Source organism: Carlito syrichta, unplaced genomic scaffold (genome assembly GCF_000164805.1).
Source record: "Carlito syrichta isolate Samal-C Ts95f unplaced genomic scaffold, Tarsius_syrichta-2.0.1 Scaffold301660, whole genome shotgun sequence".
NCBI classification, from domain to species: domain Eukaryota; kingdom Metazoa; phylum Chordata; class Mammalia; order Primates; family Tarsiidae; genus Carlito; species Carlito syrichta.
Window position 1 is genome coordinate 2,841 of NW_007245756.1, and position 8,880 is coordinate 11,720.

Sequence of the window (8,880 nt, forward strand, 5' to 3'; positions counted from 1 at the left end):
ATATACACACACACATATGTTAATAAAGATAACAAATTGCTTAAAAGATATGTGAATTAGTGTCAAATTCTGAAGTTCATATTCTTATTTAGATGTTATATTTCTTTTTTTAACGAATTTTTTTTAACTTTCAAGATGTGGGGTACAGTTCAGGGTCAGGTGTACAAACGCTCATTATGCAGCCTCCCTTGTGGATGAGGTGTGCCCCCTTCCCCAGGCAGATTTCCCACAACTGCCAATCCCGCTTCCCCATCTCCCTCCCAGCCGTTTCCCGCCACTTCCAGTTGTTTTCTTACAGTACCACAATAGTTATTCATGATTATGAGTGAGAATGCGTGATAATCGTTTCTTTGTTCCTGTGAAAGATTTCTCAGTATAGTCTGTAAGTCCGTCCAGGTTGCCGTGGCGTTCAGGATTTTGTTCTTCCTTATGGCTACGTAAGATTCCATCGTGTATATGTACCACATTTTTTAAATCCAGTCCTATCTATTTATTTCCATTAGTCCTTTCAAGCAGAAGGCAGGCCCTGTGTGTTGAGACGAAGGCACATTTCAGAGTAAGGTAAAGGTTGGGGCATGATCAGCTGCACTGGCTGCACGTTCTAAATTCCAGACCCAGACTTGCGAGAGCTCCAGGCCTCGATGGAGCAGTTGCTGAGGGCGCAGCCTGGGGAGGAGGACAGCCAGGAGGCGGAGGTGGAGGCGGCCCTGAGGAGCCGCGGCGCGGGGCTGGCTGAGGGCGTGGAGCGGCCGAGGAGGACGACAGCCCCAGCGGCGAGAGTGCCCTGAACGAGGAGGGGCACTCGGGTGCGTGGCCCGGCAGGGCCTGGGTCTTCTCAGTGTGTGCACGCGCGTCAAGCATCGTGTGTCTTCCTGACATCGGGTGTGAGCCATCACCTTCCACGCGGAACAAAGCGGAGGCATGCCGCCGGGTCTCTGCCCTTCTCCGTTCTTTTTCTTTTCACGCCGACGTGCAGCCTTCCTTTTCCTTCCCTTTAAGTTTTCCATGTATTCCCTGTTAAATTACGGAAATGCTTTTTTGAAGCATTTGGTTTTGTTTTGTTTTTTTTATCTTTTCTCCATTTCTAACTTATTTTTTCAGCATAATAAAGGTAACTTAGTTTTTGTAGTGCTCTGTTTTAAAAAGAGGTTCCACGGATCATGCTTAATCAGCAGAGTTAATTCTGAGAGCAGTTTTAAAATCTTGTCACGCTTTTTTTACGTTTGGAGACTATTCTGTGTGCATAGCATGACCCCTAAGATGTGAAGAAGATGTGTGTGTCGTGCATCTTTGGGAACAAGCGCTCATGAGGAAAGAAAGATCCTTCCGGTGCCATGTATCTTGAACTTGTATGAGATGGCCTACTTGGGGCGCGTGCCACACCATCTGGGCGCTGTCCCAAAGTGTCGCAGCGGTGTTCTGGTCGCCTGCTCGTGCCCTTCTGTGTGAGGGCCCATGGTTGTTATCCACCTTCTAAAATAGTAGTTAGGGTTAGTTGCTTTGAAGCAGAACACAGAAGTACCCTTTTCTTTTTTTTATTAAATAACACCCCTAGGGATGTTTTTATTCTAACTTGATTTCCTGACTACGTGTATAAAAGATTCCCAAAGTAACAATCTTGTTAAGACATATTTGAGCATATTTTGTTCACCTGTATAAATGACAGGTATTATAGTAAGAAAAACTGCTTCTATTGAAAGCAAAAAAGTCTGCCAGTGATATTATTCATTTGTCATAGGATTTTAGTTTATTAGGGTAAGAAATATTTTCTTGTCTTATGTTTCAATCATAAAATATCTTTTTTAAGAACTAATTTTATGTTTTCCAGATAACAGTGACAGCGAAACTGCCAGTGAATGTGAATATGACAGTGTCTTTAACCATGGAGAGGAGCTGAGACTTCATCTGGAACAAGAAATGGGTTTTGAAAAGTTCTTTGAGAGTTATGAGAAAATAAAGGTAAGTGAAATGTCAATTAAAACATTACTTTTAAAATGTACTTAGAAGCCAGGCTCGGTGGCTCAGCCTGTAATCCCGCGCCTTTGGGAGGCTGAGGTGAGTGGATTGCCAGAGCCCGCGGGTTCGAGACCCACCTGGGCAGCGAGACCTCATCTCTACAATAAATCAAACAATCAGCCGGGCGTGGTAGCGCATACCTGTAATTCCAGCTACTTGGAAGGCTGAGGCGGAAGGATCGCTGGAGCCCAGCGGGTCGAGGCTGCGGTGGCCGGGAGCGGCCACTGCATTCCAGTCTGGGCAACAGAGTGAGACTCCAACTCAAAACAAAACAAAACAAAACAACAACAAAAAATTGTATTTTGAATACCTGAGAAATGTTAATAAAAAGAGAACTCTAAGGCCAGGCAATGTGGCTCAAGCATGTAATTCCAGCACTTTGCGAGGCCGAGGCAAGAGGATTGCCTGAGTTCAGGGGTTTGAGACCAGCTTGGGCAACTTGATGAGACCTCGTCTCTACAATAAATCAAAAAATAAACCGGGCATGGTAGTGAACGCCTGTAGTTCTAGCTACTTGGAAGGCTGAGGCAGAAGGATTCCCTGAGCCCAGCAGGTTGATACTGTGGTGACTGTGAGCATGCCACTGCCCTCCAGCCTGGGGGACAGGGTGAGACTCCAACTTAAAAAAAAAAAAAAAAAAAAAAGCCGGGCTCAGTGGCTCAGCCTGTAATCCCGTGCCTTTGGGAGGCTGAGGTGAGTGGATTGCCTGAGACCGCGGGTTCGAGACCCGCCTGGGCAGCGAGACCTCATCTCTACAATAAATCAAAAAATTAGCTGGGCGTGGTAGCGTGCGCCTGTAATTCCGGCTACTCGGAAGGCTGAGGCGGAAGGATCCCGGAGCCCAGCAGGTCGAGGTTGTGGTAGCCAGGAGCGGCCACTGCTCTCCAGTCTGGGCAACCGAGTGAGACTCCAACTCAAAAAAAAAAAAAAAAAAAAAAAGTGAAGTCTGTAATTAGAGAAAATTGGTCAGATATTACTTTATTTTGGAAATTTGATCTAGGCTATTCATGAAGATGAAGACGAAAATATTGAAATTTGTCCAAAAGTAGTTCAGAATATTTTGGGAAACGAACATCAGCATCTTTATGCCAAGATTCTTCATTTAGTCATGGCAGACGGAGCCCACCAAGAAGGTAAGATTTCCTCCCATGTCTTTGTCACTTTCAGTGAGTGTGAGAAAACATGACAGATGCAAGTGCTTGAGCTTTCCTCACACCCATGTTGGCACTTCTGCACCGGGCTGTGCTACTCTTCAGCAGCTGTAGAGTTAACTCTGTTAGATCCTCGTATTGACCTAGGTCCATATTTTTACGTTTAATTTATAAATAATATTTGAATGGTGTTTTTAAAAATCTTACTGGACAGATTTGGGGCAACTGTAAAAATCAAAATAATTCCTATCAAGGATGTAACATCAAACTTTTAGACACATAAAGCAATACATAAAATCTTGAACAAGAATTTATTTCTGGAATACTTGCCCCAAAATTAATCCTGTTACTTTAATATAAATTCTCAGACTAAAATTTAGGGTTTTAAATGTTGGTGTTTAATTTTAGCAATATAAATTTTTATAACATTTATGTATATTCCATGCAACATTTTTTTGTATATTCATACCAAAAAGTTTAAGATTGCATGTTTTAAAATGTTTGAGCAAGTCACTGTATTGGGCAAATGAGCATAAAGCCAGGAATGAAGTCAGAATACACAGTGTACATTCAAAAGGTCTCTGTATTTTCTGAAAACAGGAAACAAATTTGATGGTGTCTTTCTAGCAAGGCAGAAAACCTAACTAATTACGTGAGTCACAGTAGTTACGAGACAAAATATGTTAGTTGCTCAGAGGAAAGCTATTTTTGGTATTGAAATCAAAGGAAAAATGTTCCCATGATCTTTAAGAAGAGGTGGGCATGGTCATACAGTGCCCCTTGGACTTGAGAAACATGTGGATCTTTTAAGGGGAACAGTTTTACTTCAGGCACAGGAATCCAAGGGTCCAGAGACCCCAGTAAAAAACTCAAGTCTTTGTTCTTATTTGCAGGTCTCCTGATTGTTTATGTAGAAAATTTAGAGTCTACAAAAAAAATTCTGTATCTAATAAGTGCGTTTAGCAAGATGGCAGAATACATGATTTACATACATGGATCAGTTATATTGCTATATACTAGCAATGAACACATGGATACAAAAATTTTTAATTGCTTCAAAAAATGAAATACATGTATTTCATACATCTTAATGTAAAGCTTCAACAGTATTTGTATGCTGAAAACTAAATATTGTTGATGAAAGAAATGATAGTATATGTAAATAAATGGATAGACACTAATGCTCCTGAAAAAAACTCAAGTCTTAGAAAATGTTACTGTAAAATAGGTATTTCATTTTTCTAAATATTAAAATATTTTGTCAAAAGAAAATACAGAATGTAAACCTTCTCTGGAACTTGTGAATTTCTGCTTTTATTGAGAGCTTGGACCGCATCTTATAAATAAAACAGTGCTACTGCCGGGTGCAGAGGCTTACGCCTTAATCCCAGCATTTTGGGAGGGGGAGGTGAAAGGATTGCTATAGCCCAGGGGTTCGAGACCAGCCTGGGCAACTTGGCAAGACCTCATCTGTACAATAAATCAACAACAACAACAACAAAATAGCCAGGTGTGGTGGCACTCACCTGTGGTTCCAGCTACTTGGAGGAAGGCTGAGGCGGAAGGATCACCTGAGCCCAGCAGGTTGAGGCTGCGTTGGCTGTGAGTGTGCCACTGCACTCCAACCTGGGCAACAGAGTGAGATTCCTATTCAGAAATAAAAAATAAATAAAATAAAACAATGCTGTGATGGAATGAAAAATATCCTCAGTAATTTTCATGGGTCTGTTTCTTGTAATATGTCCTGGTGTAAGTTCATGGCACAAGGCCAGGGGATGATTCCATTTAAGGAACTCTGTGGAACACACCAGGCCAGTTCTGTTTCTGTTCAGATTGCCCACCCTTCAGGCAGTTCTCCATCCGCGTTGTTTCCACGGAGCCTTTTTTTTTTTTGAGTTGGAGTCTCACTCTGTCGCCCAGACTGGAGTGCAGTGGCCGCTCCTGGCCACCGCAGCCTCGACCTGCTGGGCTCCGGCGATTCTTCTGCCTCAGTCTTCCGAGTAGCCGGAATTACAGGCATGCACTACCACACCCAGTTGATTTTTTGATTTATTGTAGAGATGAGGTCTCACTGCCCAGGTGGGTCTCGAACCCGCGGGCTCAGGCAATCCACTCACCTCGGCCTCCCAAAGGCGCGGGATGACAGGCTGAGCCACCGAGCCCGGCCACGGAGCCTTTTGTAAGTAACCAGCAACAGTGTGCTTAGCGTTCAGTCTCTTTGACGAGTATCTGGAGCGCTTTTATTCTGCTTTACCTGTAAGTGGAGAATGGTGACAAACCAGCTGGTTCATGAGGTAGAAGTGACGCCCTCTCTTGACAGCTGAGTGGCTTCAAAAGACCTCATGCCTACATAGGCCATTACCCTACACGGGACTGAGTGCCAGGCTGGAGTAACACCCCCCTCCAGGAGACGAGGGCCCCAGAATTCTGTATCATGGAGCCTGGCAGTTATTCCTTTGGGCCAGAAAAAGATGTGACACAATTAGTCAAATGCCTACCCTGGCAGTCTTTTTAAAAAAATCTTATTTCAGCCTATAACATATTATAAATGACTCATATGCCACCAAAGAAACTGGCTATGAAATGAATGCTGCATCATCTGAATAAGTTAGCTTGCTGTCTTGTATTGCTAGTCAAAAGAGAGTTAAATGTCAGACAGCGGCTGGACGTAGACTAATAGTTTGGGAGTCTTTCTAAGTGCCAGGAATTGGCCCCGTATGTAGCTGCACGACAGACGGCTGTCTCTTAGCTGCGTCCACGAGTCGCGATAAAGCCATGTCATCTGCATCTGGTGCGGACGCACTTTTGTCCTCTGTGTGGGGGAAGGGAGGGCAGCCTTTGCCAGCTTACCCCAGGGGGATCAACTCATTAAGGTGCAGCTTCAAAAGAAGATGATCAAAAACACATTTCTGTTTACAGTGGAAATGATTTGAGTCCCAAGAAGACAGCTCAGCGGTATAATTTGTGTACGCGGTGCAGCAACTAACCTCACAAACTCATCCTAGAAAAAGTGCTCCATAGCCCACTGCCGAGTATCACTGTGGTCACCTTTGAAGTCCTCTCTTGGGAAGCTCCGCACCCACGCCAATGCCTAGTCCACTCATCACAGCAGTTTTGGAACTCTTTATCCGGAATGGCCATCAGAGCTGTCATCATACTACCCTTGGTGTCCTGAATGTCATCTAGCGTCTTCCTTTATCCTGGGGTGAAGAAAAAGTCACTTGGGGCCAGATCAGCTGAGCGGGAGGGTGTTCCAGTTACTTGTACAGTGCTGCCAACATGAGCGCAAGGTGGCAAGTTCGCGAACTTCACTGTCAGACCTCCACAAATAACAACAGCTCTGATGGCCATTCCAGAAACAGAGTTCCAGAGTTGCTTTGATGGGTAGACGAGGCACTGGCATTGGCGCATAGCTTCCTACAGTCACTTTGAAGGTACCGTAGTGAGACTCAGCAATGAGGTATGTACCGCTTTTCCTAGGATGGTTTGAGAACCTATCGTCAGACATCGTATGCATAGGAGAGAACTTATATAAAATTAAAGTTATCTTTTGCTTGCAGATGATTTTTGCTTCCTATTTTATTCTGTGTTGTACTCTCTGACTTTTTACAATGAGTATGTGCTATTATAATAAAAATACATTTAAAACAATATTGGGAGGGGAGAGGAGGGGAGGAAAAAATAATTAAAACAATATTAAAGCCCATCTACTTTAATGTGAAAAATTAGTATTTTTTTTTGCTAAGTAGATACAGTTTGATTTGAAGTGAATTGCTTTTTTTCTTTTTTCTGCAGACAATGATGAATAATTCTCAGAACATTCTTTAATACTCAACTAAATGAAAGCTCTTGAATTTGGCTCATTGGAATAACAAGCTTCAGTGGGATATACAGAAATTACTTATAAAAATCCCAGATTTAAGATGGGTATCTATTGCATGAAAAAGACAGAGGAAAATGCCATTTTTCAATGAAGATTCTAGTGTTTTATATATTTTATTGTGTTCCTTGAGGTCTGTAGTTAAGTCCTGTAGAATGTATACTCCATTAAACCATCCAACCAAAGCATAGGAAACGTTGACCCAGAACTCAGCTTAATGGCTTTGAAGATTCACTATGCAATACGGCAACTCTGACTTTCGCAAATGTCTTTAGGTCAGAGGAATTACCTGTGTCGTGGAAAACTTGCCTGTGGTTTTCCCTTTACGTCTTTAAGCATGACCTTGTTTTCTCCCTAGTACTCATTTTCATCCTGGCCAGCAATTTTGCATTAAATATCCTTGCCAAGGGCGCTACTTAAATCTTTACATTTTGAAGATGGAATTTTCAGCCTTAAGGTTTTTATTCTCAAGACCTCTTTCAGCCAGTGTGTCTCTTGAATTAGCTCAGTGGAAACAGACTGTAGAAACAGTCTTAGAAATCATTGAAACATTTGATTATGAAAGAATAGCGAAATTCTGTCTCAAGAAAGTTGGTCTACTGCCTCTATTTCTCTTTAAGGACCAGAACCAGGAGTATCATCTCTGAAAACTCGTCTGTGGTTCTCACCATTGACCTTGCGTGCAGCATGAGATTGCCCTGTTAGTTTTTAACCTCCCCTCACACATGTGCTCCAGGGATAATATAAGGTTAAAAAGGAGCAAGGACTCATTTTTATTTTGATTCTGTAACAGTTTTGGTAACGGGTATTCTGAAAGGGCAATGTTTGCCTCTTGTTCTTTTTCCCATCGTGAGAGGATGTCGTCAGGCCACTAAGATACCAGTTACAAGGCTCAGGTGCAATATGCCAAGTATTGTGGTTTTATCAGAGATGTCAACAGTCCAGATTTTTTTAGTAATAGAAGCAATATGTTTGAACCTCTGAGTACAAGGCTGCCCGACTGGCATAACATGTCATTTGAAAAATAAAATCTTATCTTGTGGCACTACCAAGTACTATGTTGAATTTATTGTGTATGTTATTTCTAACATCCAGAACTAAAGATCTGACTTTTAGATGTTTGTTGATTTTATGATATATTGCTATTAAATTTTTATTTTCTACCTGAAGTATGCCCCGATTGTCTTTTATTTATTAGCACTTTTCTCAATAGAATGCTTTTACACAGAGCTGAGAATGCCTTTTCTGGCTTTGTACATGATGGTTTTCTTTTCTTTGCTTTTCTTTTCCCCTTAATGGAAGAAGGTTTGAATTCTGCATTTTAATTCTGTACGATCCTGAAAGGTGGTAATGATTTAGGGGAGGCTATTTGTTAATTCTTCAACTATTACGACTGTCAGAAAAACAAGAGTATGACACGATAGAAGTTGTCTCAGCCATACTTCAAAAGATGTCCCACATGCAGGAATAAGGATGGCAACCCGGATCGGAGCCATCTTCAGTCAGTAGGGAGTGGCACTGAAGTGGCACCATGACGGACTGTCTGTGCGGGCGGGGCGAGGCCATTCCTGTTCCTAAGGTCTGTGCCAGGTGTTAGAGGTGACATGTGGAAGCATCTGTAGAACCCAGACCGCTCGACTGGAAAGGGCTATCGAATCACTCAGTCTTACCTTCACTTAACAGGCAAGGACACCGAGTTACAATGCGAAATTACATCCCTTGCATGAAGGGTCAGGGTCATCAGAGCAGTTCCAGGGCCTTACACTGTTATGAGTTGCACATTCTTTCAAACGTGTCTCCTCCAGGCTGGGGCACGGTGGCTCACACCTGTAA

At 42.7% G+C, this 8,880-nt stretch overlaps 1 pseudogene; it reads left to right on the forward strand.

Moving 5' to 3' along the window:
- LOC103257367 overlaps window positions 1–8,216 on the forward strand; it is a 10,531-nt pseudogene extending 2,315 nt beyond the window's left edge.
- Window positions 8,217–8,880: the final 664 nt, after the last annotated feature.